Raw genomic sequence first — 12174 nt, forward strand, 5'->3', positions numbered from 1 at the left:
ATGTTATTTTATTTCTTTAATATCAAAAAGAGGTGGTCTTCCTATTTTTGGAGGCATTTGTTAAATGAAGGGTTTTCAAAGTTCTCATTGGGTACTGAATGCTGCTGTGGCCAGAGAAGAGCTTTTGTATTTACACAGGGAAGTCAGTATTTGTATCTAGATGTTTTAATATGTCTGTTTTGGGGGACCCTTCCTTGAAAATCAGAACCAAGCCTAGTCAATTAAAAAGCAAATAAATCTAACTGAAATTTTTGCAGTGGGATGAGTGACAGCACACTTCTGTCAATACATTCATTAACAACAGAAAAAAAAAATCTTTGCAACAGATGAATATATAACAACTTGATGTCTGACAGCCTGATTTTACACACAGCCTTTATGCTGGTAAAGCAGTGTGGTATAGACATATGATTCCCTTTTCCTGCTACAACTGCACTGTGATACAACCACATCAGTGGTTTATAGAAACAGGAATTAAGGTGTAGCTCATTTCCCTTCTTGGTAGCACAGTTACCCTATTTGAGCTGAATTTTCTCCTTTCAAATTTAGCTGTTTAACTCCATTATATAGTTAAAACCATACAACATCTGGGTTAAGGCAGAGTTGGGAAGCCAGTAGTGTCTTGCCAACTTACTCATAGCTGTGTCACCTCTGTTCTTTGAGCAGAATGGAAAAGTGTAAATTGCAAATTAGCACAATCAGTAAAGTGAATAAATAGCACACTGAATTACCAAATCTGTTGAGTGAGAAGGGGCCATATTTTTGACAATTTTTAAAATGGCTTTCAGTGTTTTACAATATTTCAGCTGCAAGTCATGTTCCTCCTTTCATGTCATGCTACCTCTTCCACAACATTCCAGCCTTGTGCATGAATAGCACCAAGGGGAACAGGTCACTTCTGTCAGCCCATAGGTAGCTACAATCTGTGAGTTGTCAGCCTGCCCACAGGTAGTGGCTGTGTCACAGGGGGGTGAGTTCCAGAGCTGGCTGTGTCCTCCCCTTCCACGCTTGCGTTGCTCTGTGTGCTGTGCCAGCACTTGGCTGTAATCACCAAGGTAGTGACTCATCTGTCTGAGAAAGTTGTGGTCTGATGGGATAGTTCAGCCTCACCCCAAATGCCAAAAGAAATAATTCATGGTTTATTGTTTGAAGACTGTGGGACCCAGGATTGCTGAGGAGGGCATTAAGATGTCTCCGCTCTCCTGGTCACTGCTCAGTAGCAAAGCTGAAAGAGAAGTTCTTGCTCTGGAGAAGCTCTTAAAAAACTCTTGCTATTCAAGAATTACTTAGACATGTGGTAACTAGTTGTTGGATTTCTCATCTGAAGTCACCCACTTCTCTTGAAAGATGTTCTGTGGGGCTGCCTCTGTATCATGTATACAAGGAGACAACCTAATGAAAGCACTGCTTTTCTTCTCACAGTGTTGGTGCCTCCTATTTCTAACCTGTGTAAATGATGCAATATGATACTTTGCTATTCAAAATTCTATTTCTTTCCCCTTTCACCTCATTTTCATCCACTGCCCTTATCATTTTATATTCATTGATATCATGACAACATTATCTAATATTAATGTTAGGAGTGTTGGCCCAAACTTCTTGCAAGCTGCTTTCCTCCTTACACTCCCTATTTCTAATATTATCTTTTGCGGGTCATATTTTTGAATTGTCTCATGTATCAGCCATTATCACCCTCTTGGTACACATCCTCGTGATCACAGGCCCTAATTTCTCCATTGCTGTATTTAGTGTCTTTCCCAAATCCATGCTTCATTTAGCTGAAAACATTCAGTATGTCATTATTTCTTTTTGTCTTTTCCTTTTGTAGAGAAAGGTATGCAGTGCTTTTTCCAGAAGTCCCAGGATGTCCAAGAGAACGGGTAACAAAACACATAATCTCTCTCTCCTTTCAGGTGTCTCCGTTTTCTGTTTCTCTCAATGATCCTTTCTGATCTTTTCTTTTGAAGTTCTTGATTTGACATATAGTATCTTTGTTTAAACTGCTCCTATTTCTCTTTCATCTCTTACTCCTACCTGCCTGTATAGCATCCTTCCCACAGTTCACTTTTACATTTCCACTTTTAAATATCATATCCCTACCCTTAACTCTTTGGCTCGTTCTTCCCTCCTCTTTTACTGGCCCCATCTAATATTTAAACTGCATTTCAAACTCCCTTGTCCTCATTTCTAGGACTTCATGTCCAGTACTTTCCTCCAAAAACAAATACTTAACTCTTTCTGGAGACAACCAGCCTTTTACTATCTTAGTTGGCATGTCTTCATGATACTCTTACATCAAAGATTATGTAATGGTTAAAAGTATGTTATCTTCCCTAAATTTACCTCTTTGCATTTTATTTTTTCCATCCTCAATTCTTAGTCAAGTCTTGCCCATGTTTGAACCTTTCTTTTGCACTCCTGATCACCAGCATGAATCTTATTCTTTTTTTTAAATTGTTATCCTTTTAAAAATAAACCCACAAACAAAACCTGTGCAAAGACGGAGTTTGGGACTGTTTATGTTAAAATGTTGCAGTAAAAGGTCAGCTTGAAAGCTGGCTCAAACATCAGCTAATATCTACCAAGGTTTTTATTTGAACCTACATCTTTTGTTGTTTATTTTTGCTCTTTTCTATTTCAATATCTTTTTGTGAGTCTTCAGATATTTCTGCTGTGTTCTGCTTTGCAGTGAGCCCATATGGCCTGAGATCATAAAGAAATGCAGGTAGAACATAAAAAAGGAGGAGTTAAAAGGCAGGGTCCTGATCTACTGAGATTCCCCGGCAGGAACTCAGGGAGAATTTGTAAGTCAGATTAAGCAGAACTTTTTATTAAAAATCAACATCAAGAGTCCTCTGTAAGTCCAGTTCCATTATTGTGATTATGGAAATTATTATGAGAGGTAACACCACAAGTTCTCTGAATTCTGGATAGCAAGAAATTGCCACCCACAATTCTGCTCCACTTCAAAATTCACACAGGTTTGGGTTTGAGTTTTCTTCCCCAGAGCTAATGACACACAATCTGTGTAAACTGTCTGTTGCTGCCCTGCCCAGGGCCCATTGATGTTAAGTAAGCAAATAGACATTTGCCTAGAGACAAGGCAAGGCTGAAACAGCATTTCTGTGTAAGAAGTGTTTCTGCAGAACCTAGACATTTCAGTAAGAGTCAGATGAGCTTGAAAATTGACATGGCTTCTCAGAAGTTAACCAAGAGACACTTGGTCATATGAACTTGGGATCTGAACTAGAGATACTTATTATGTTACCAACAACTGCTAAACTATTTTTGAAAAGCTGGCACAATGGATATCTGTTTACTGCACTGAGAAAAAGTGGCTCTGAGTGTTACAAGTATACTCAACACATGGCAAAGGCAAACAATTCAAATTTGAATTGCAATTCAAATTCTAGTAGAGACAAACCCTTAAATCCCTGTGAGAGCTAAGGGTGACCAGAGTCAGTGCATAGTACAGTGAGCATTTGCAGAGAAGCAGGAGCAGATGTGGCAAATCCTATAGACATGCAACAGCAAGACAGAGATACAAGTACAGGCAGACAGAGCTACAGGCTCTTGTTTCTGCTTGTTGAATGAATACAAACAACCCTCCAACGCCCCATAAGGAGGCTTCCCCTACATGTCCTATTACCAACCCAATCTTTTCAAAAAGCAACAGAAATTCTCTTAGGAACCAAAAGAAATTTAAGGTTTGATTATTCTTGCCAAGTTGGCAAGGTTGTTCTTTATACCATTTCACCATGTAGAAGTTGGCAGCAGAAGTCCAAACTAGAAAAGGTAAAGCTGAAGTAAATGTGTAATAAAACTTAAGAGATTTTTGTGTCCCATCCTCACCTGGCCTTCACTCATCTCATGTAGATTTAGGTGTCCTAAATCATACAACACCTTCAGAGCTTTGTCAAAGTCTAATCTGGTGCCAACAACTTGCCTGCCAGAACTAAGACGAGAGCATTTGGCAAACATAATGCTTGGGTGGCTAGAAATCACCTTTCAATTTCACCTTAAATATTTGTGGTTAAATAGCTTTTGTAAAATGACTTGATCATTCCCTAACATTATTTATACCCAGCCATAGTTGCACATGTGTAACTCCAAACCTGCATTCCTTGTGAAATGCCTGCATCAGTGATAATCTGTTGAGCACTAATACTGGGATGGCAGATAGTTTCCTGGACAATGAGGTTATAGGAAACTTACATTAATGTAAACTTCCTAAAGAATTATTTGGAATGGGGATTAGGTAGCTTTATGAATTTAAAACTTCCTTCAGATTTCTTTATCGTCTCACTTCATCTCATGGGGGAGAACCCAGTGGTTCACTGGTGCAGCCTCACAAAGGGGATAATTTTGAACAGTGTTCTTTGAGGGGAGCTCTGCTAGTGTTCAGAAGCATATTGACCTGCAAGGATTAGGAAGAAATTTTGCAACATGTGGAAAACAGCCCATAGGATCCAGCCAGTGGAAGGTTTAACAGCTGTCCTGCCTCCCAACTGGGCTGAGCCAGCCTCTTTATGCTGACTCCTCAGGCAAGGCACATATTTGTGAGCTTGCATCCTCCAAAAGCAGTAATGCAGGTACTAGTTTGCTTTTAATCACTCATCCTTCTCTCATCTTCCTGTCTGCCATTCCAACTCCTCAGTGATTAAAAATTCCCTGTTAGCCGCCTGCCTGATCCGATCAGTCCCCCCCGTTTGGAAACCTGGGATGGTTCTGTGCCATCCACCCTCCTGATTTACAGGCTTTAAATATAGCACCTATATTTGGCAGGCTTTTTTGTTGTTGTTGGTTTTGTTTTTTTGTTGAGTATCAGACACTTGCATTTTCTAAAAGCAGTTCCAGCTCTAATGGGAAAAGAATGAGTTGTGAGCCTCAAATTAACTCCAAGTTTCTCTCTGTGTGCAGATAAAATTATAAGAATTTAAACCATGCTAAGATCTGCCCTTATTTACATTCAAGAAGGGTGTAAACTCAGGTTAGGTATGGATTGACCCTTGCAGACATGGAAGAAGACATAAAGTTTCACAATTAAGTACTCAGAACCAAAATGCATTAAGGAAGGAATTATATGTTCACTTCCAGGAAGTCTATTTCTTGTGGGATCATATGGACAATTCTTTCCATCAGGGGTTTCATTAGTAGCCTTTAGTTAAGACTGACCTCTTTCATTCTTGCTGCATCTGCCTGTGACTGGCTGAATGCCAGCTCTCACAGAATTTTGGTATTGCTTGCCTGGTACGTAGGATACACCTAAGTATAAAACCTGTACCTTCTGATGGAAGATCAAGCCTCATAGAGCAGGATGTAGGCAAGGTAGCAGCCTGTCAGAATCATGATCTTCTCACTCCAAACCACACTTGGTGCACCTACACTTTGGCACAGGGGTGTGACTGTGTCATGGACAGATGCATAAAAAGGGACCCACAGGAGTTAAAGGGTCTGTGTCAGGAGTTATCAGTCTGTGTACTGCTATTAAGATGTGTTATTGGGCTGCTAGTATATATACTGAAGAATATTTCACTATCACAGCTCTCTACAGCAACCAAAAAAAAAATTTAATGAAGGTGTGCTATCCTGTACTGCCATCACTGATACTGGTCAAAACACAGATCCACCTGAAAATGTGCTGCAGTACATCCAACCCAGCACTTAGAAAAGGATTTCTCCCCACACCAGACTCAATCAGAAGGCCAAATTTTTGATTTTTTTTTTTTTTCAGGTAGTCGTGCAGCACAGCAGTCAGCTATACTGAACTGAAAGTTAGATTTAAACACAGGGTGTTGAGAAGCAATGCTTTTTGCCACAAATGCCCTCACCATATCCCTCCCTGGGTTGTGACTGATGGCATTTTGGATGCATATCACCAAAAAATACTATCACCTGTATGAAGACCTGGTCAGTGATTAAATACACCCTGTGTTGGGATGGGGTTTTCAGAGAAATAACAACTGTAGACAAGACACTACTCACATTTCCATCTAAAAATGAGGGTGCAGATGCATGTTTTTCCAGGTTTCAGTATGGTTTCTGATTTCAGATTCTAGACAAAGGTGTAAAATTTCTGAAACTCTTCCTTGGCACTGCAAAGGCTGTTGAAAACTTTTGAGTTAGCAATATGTGGGTTTAGTATAATCACCATACCAAAGGGATATATCACATACTAGAATCTGTGATCGTCAAACCAGTATTAACAATGTAATGCCATATAGAAAGTGCTTTAACTGATTTCTTTAAAAAAAGATTTGTTTCAAAAATATGTTTATTTTCTAATAATCAGCTATGTTTCATTGCTTCAGTCCTAGTTTCCACTTGCATAGAGGAGCAGTCAAAGTGCCTTCAGGACCACTAACACATTTTGATTCAGGGGCCTGAAGTTGAACAAGCACAGGTTCAATACACAGCCTGAGAGGGTTTCAAACAGCCTTAATTTAGCCTCTCACTTGCATACACATTATAAATACAGTCTCTCTGCACACCTTTTTCCTTTAATATCTGTCTGGTTTAAAGCTGGATGCTGTTTCTTTAATTCTACTGGGACTATTTGTATGTTTAAATATGTCCTCAGTTTCTGCAGAGCTGGACTATGACAGGACTGGAGGCGGCTTCCATGACTTTAAATGTTGGTTCATAACACTATGCTAGAACTGAGCACTTGGGTTAGGTCCTTTAAAGGTATTTAAATGGGAAACTATGGAAAATAAATTTTTCAAATCATCTAGGAACTATTTGCCCTAGATCAGATATCCATACTCTTAAACGTAGTTAGTGGTTATTTGCAAGTTTAGGTATCTGAGAAGCTTTAAAAAAGCTTGTCTTTAATGTTTCTTTAGCGTCTGGACTCTATATAAACTATTTGTGAAGTAAAGTTCAGTAATTACAGTGAAAATATGCAAAGGAAAAAGTCAAGAACGTTTAATTCAAGAACAGAAAAAGGGACCTAGATGGGAGGATCAAATGAGAGCTGCCACAGCCTAAAAAAGCATCAAGCAACATTTAAGCAGCATTATTTTAGGACATCAAAGATTATCTTCAGATGCTTTAGGTGGGGCTGGAAAAATCTTAGTACTCACATTACAGTTTGGATGTCCTGGTGTGTTTTTTTATGGCCTAGTATTCCTGAAGGAATGTGCTTTTCAGATTTTATTCTCTTCTTATGAATTGTTCACAGCTGAGAAAATACCTTTGCACATTCAGCTGAAGCAGCCTAGAAATGAAAGTAAGGAGGATTTAAAAAAATCTAGTTTGCTTTCTCTCAAGTACCTTATCTCTCTACTTTTCATTTTACTAAACTCCCCAGTGATTGGATCCAAGACAGACTTCTGTTTGGTTTTCAATCCTTTACTTCATCAATCTCTCTTCTTGTAATGTCTTTAAGAGAAATATTTCAATTTCTCCAGAGCACTGTGGGTTTTTTCAAGCCAGATCTTAAGCTAGCATTGACTTGTAAGACACACAGCACTGACGTTTCATGTGAAGATAATTCACTGGCTTTTTTCCCCATTTAAGTTACTGGCCATGCGAGTGGGCTGGCACATGAAAACCTGTGACCAGACAAGGCTCTGATTCTTGCATGGGACATCCAGGATATGTTTCTTCTTTAGCATTACACTTGTATTGTCTGCCATGTATCTGTCTGTGCTGGGAGGTCTGCTGCTCTCCTGTGCCTGCACAGCCATTTCTATACAAAACAGCTTTATTCCCAATAGCAGAGACTCAGGAGTCAACTCCTGTTTTGAACACACTCACATCCCTCTGCGAGGCATCTCAAGCAAATTAATTCTTCCTAGCTTATGACATGGCTCATCTTTTGGAGTCTATTTCTAGTCAGATGTGTTCCTCAAGCCCTGACTGAGAGTGGAAGGGGACCCTCTCCTGACAACAGAGTTGCAGTGCCCAATGACCCATTTGTTCCTTTAACTAGGATTTGGATTGCTTACATCAACTGTATACTTCATACAAGTTTGGGATACCGCAGCCCTGCAGAAAATTTATATTTCCATTTATATAATTTCAGTCTCTAATTCCATCTTAAACCCTAATACAACATGTGCATAATTATTTTCAAAGAATGAGACAAACCTTTAACTAATAAATCCCTGTGCTGTTCCACAAAGAAGCGAAAGTCTGATTTACTCACAAATAAAAGGTCAGGAAGGTGAGCCAAGCCTTTTTAAAAACGGATGGTTTTTATTTCAGTTTCATTCCAGCACTGGATTTGGAAGAAAAAAATATAAAACATTAATAAATTGCAAATTTCTCTCGCAGTAATGGTATGTTACAATGAATAAAAGTGCCTGAAAATTCAATTCTCAGAATTGCATTTCTCAGGCCTTGGCTGCTTGTCAGAGAAGCTCATGGCCTCATGTCTCATGAGAGTGCTCTGCAGAGTTTTGAAAATAAGTGGGGCACAGCATCCTGCCCCAAAAACCTGGGTTTTCCACATTTAAATAGACAGTTTTGGGGGCAGAAAAGGGTACAACCACTGTTGGAGCCCAGGAGCACTCTGAAGTTGCACAGTTAGGAGAAAACACTAATTATTTAGCTACCAAAAGGAATGTGAAGCTGGTAGCTTTGATGTATGTGCAGGCTTTAAAAAAACCCAAATCCTAAAGTTGTACTTTGGGGTATTCATCCCACCTTTATCCAGCCTGCATTGAGACAAAGACAGGCCTCATGGAGTCGCACCTAGATTTCAAGGATAGGAGTCTAGGAAGTTTGTTGTGTGAAGGACTTTATGGGTAAATCTCCACTAGGCTAGAGGAAAGCTCTGCTGGGGGCTACCTACATCAGCTAGTAATCATGTCTGTCTTGCGGTCAAATAACAAGATGACTTTGCTGACCAGACATTGTCCTTTTGGAAGTGCCATTTCAGCTGTGGATTTTGCCTGAGGGAAAGCTGAGCTTCCAGAAGGACAAATCTTTCAAAACCCAGTCAGTACTACAACAGAATGGAGGCACCATCTATTTTAGGAATTTACACAAGTCATAAATAACCTAGGAATCTTTTGGCATGTGCACAATCTATAATCCATTAACTGCTTCCCCAAAAATGAGTACAAATGAAGCTACACTTCAATATAAATCTGCCAGTGCTCTTGATACATCCTGAGGCCTCTTCCATTTTAGACATTTTTAATCTTAGAAGTCTCTATTGGAAGCCATTTTTTAGTTTGTTAAAGGAAACTTAGATGCAAACATCTGAATATTTTCAAATATATTTTGTAGGTACAAACATCTGGATATTTTCAAGTTTAGTTTTGTATTTTATTTCTGTTCCTGTTGAAGTATCTGAAATATTGTCAGCATGAAATAACAGCATGTGTTATGCACATGGAAGAAAAAAAAAATTAAAATAAAATTATAAGCCTAGTTAAGCAAAGAGATTCTTAAAACTGGCAGATACTTGTTTTTATGCTTTTATTGTCACTCTCAATTTAGTTATATTACATTGTCCCAGTTAGGGATACTATCTCATTGTTCTAAGCTTAGTTCTAATTTATACTGGTGGCATTGGTTTCAGAAAGATCTAAAACTTTTCCTGAAGCACCTCTGTGGATGAAATAAAATGTAACTTGTCTTTTCATATAATCTAGATTTGAATTTGTTGGAAAGAGATCTTTGTCATCTGCAACTCAGTCAGGCGTTGCTTGCTCTGAAACAAGTGCACTGTGGATGCAGTTCCAGATCCCCATGAGATTTCTACACAAGGATGGATTTTAGCCTTGATTCTGCAAATCTTACTTAGCTCAGCAGCCCGCAGAACTGCCATGACAGCTGACACTCTGGCTGACTGAAGAAGATCCCTGTGGGTTTTGCACAAACTCTTTTGCTTTGATGTTTGATTGGGTTTTTTTAATGTTGCAGTGAATTGCAATACACTACTATTTTCCACTCTTTCACAGCAACTGGTGGGAAAATTTTATCTGTCCTTTCTCGACATATGTCAGAGACAGAAACAAGTCATTAAGGGACTAGCAGAACTTGGCTGGCTCTAGCCCCTGCCTGCATTTCAGAGCAGATGGATTAGCTCCTGAAGACTGCAGCAGACAAGCTGCACTAGCAGGTTTGTAATAAAAGCTCTGTAACTAACCATCAACTTGCCACATCACTTGAAAAAGTTTAGCTGTTGTTCTCACAGGAAAAAGGAACAAGAAGAGCATCAGCCAAGTGGCTGCAGCACTGCAATACATTTCTGTTTTTCTGAAAACCTCACTCCAATGACAGCCTGTAATCTCAGTGATGCAAATCCTTCCCTTTTAGGGAACAACATTAGCAAACAGCCGAGCATTGTGGTTAGAAATGCCTTTTATAATCTAAAAACCCATGGAACAGTAACATTGAACATGCACAAATGTTTCCAGATGGGTACATTGTAAGCACCCTGAAAATGTAATAGTTTTACCTGTGAAAAGACCTTTTTGCTAAGATGCATTGTGGATCCTAGTAAATGCTCTAAGGCCTATGAAATAAGCAGATACAATCTACCCCTCTTACAAAATCATCCATGACTGTAGTTACATGGGTTTCCAAATGCACAAGTTTGTTTTGCAGCAAAGTTGTCACTACAGCTTTTGGTTTCTGTATTTCAACTATGAAGAGAGACTCATGAGGCTGAAGACAGCAACCAAGGCAAAGGAACCAACCTTGCTTCCCAGGCAGGCAAAAGGGAGCCTGCTGGGAGTACTTCATGCAAGCACAATCCCAATGCTGCTGGGGATGGACCAAGGTAACTGCCCTTGTTTGAGAGTCTGATTTGCCAACATCCAAAACACCTCATTCTTCCTTCTCTACAATTTAAAAAAAAATTAGAATAGTCAAATGTTAAACCGACTTGGTATGCCTCTAAAATCTTAATTAAAAGGTACTGTGGCCAAGAGTCACATTTCCTGTACTTTTATTTGCCTTAGAAATCATACTTGTGTACACAGCAGTAGATGGCTATCTTGCTTCCAAGAGGCAGTGATGAGTTGTTAGCCAAACATCTGTCAATAATAGTTGATGGGAACTTGAGGAGAATGCTAAAACCTATGTAGAAAGACTGAAAAGGAAAAGAGAAAATTATGTAGTTCTTTAAGTTAGAAATATGGTGTAAAAATGCAGCAAAGATACAAAACAAACACAAATCTTTTCCTGTTTTCCCTTCCTGTTTTTCTCTCTAGGTTTATGTTGTCATAGTGGGTGAGTGAGCTGGGCTGAGTCTACAGAATGGGGCAAAACCACAAATATGCAGGGCAATAATATGCAGCGATAAATCAGAAGAACATGTTTGCAGCACATGTGTTATTAGAGTGGCAAGGTTGGGAAGAAGATGGGGAAGAAAGGGAAAGGAGTATAGCACATCTTTTCTCTATGTTAAAGCAAAGAAAATACTGTTAAATAATAAGACTTTGTCTGCTGTTGACTAAAATTCAAGGAAAGCTGAGGATAGACAATAGTGAGAGCCTGGGGATCTGAGACTCTGCTCCTGAAAACACAGATAGCCTGTGCTGGCCACCAGACCATTATCAGTATTCCTATTGCCAGACTAGACAAAATCACCTCTGAGCACAGATAGGTAGCCTCAATTTCTGGAGGTCCATCATTCAAACAGTCAATGTAATTAGACACTATTACTAATCCTTGGAGTTTCTGTCATTTTTTAATGGAAAAATCTTAAAAGTATTGGCAAGTCTCACCTCTGACACTTCTGTCTGATGTGTTATTGTGTATGACTATGACATCATATTAAAGAATATCTCCCAGAAATATTTGATCAGTTGGGCAGCATACCAGTTTCAAAACTCAGACCTCCTCTTTATCTACTTGTAGCAAATGCTGCAACTTTGCTTTCCCTCCCACTATTTTATGAAGTTTATGAACATACATTGCCAGTACTAAGCAACCGGTTCAGTTTTTAGTTAACTATATCATTCAAGCGGCTTAAATCTATCAACAAGCTGGTCATTAAATGAATCACTGACCTATTTCTCAGCTACTCAAGCTAGACAACCTATAACTGATGACCTATAAAAGCATCAGTGTGTTAAGAAAAACATTAGCTGGAGAAACAGAGCAGCAATTGATCAATTCCCACCAATCTGAACAGAAAGATTCACCAGCTTTGACAAATTCCAGAACGCAAGAAATTCTGACCAGAAACCAGATTTTGATAGACTCATG

Source organism: Prinia subflava, chromosome Z, assembly GCF_021018805.1.
Source record: "Prinia subflava isolate CZ2003 ecotype Zambia chromosome Z, Cam_Psub_1.2, whole genome shotgun sequence".
Taxonomy (NCBI): domain Eukaryota; kingdom Metazoa; phylum Chordata; class Aves; order Passeriformes; family Cisticolidae; genus Prinia; species Prinia subflava.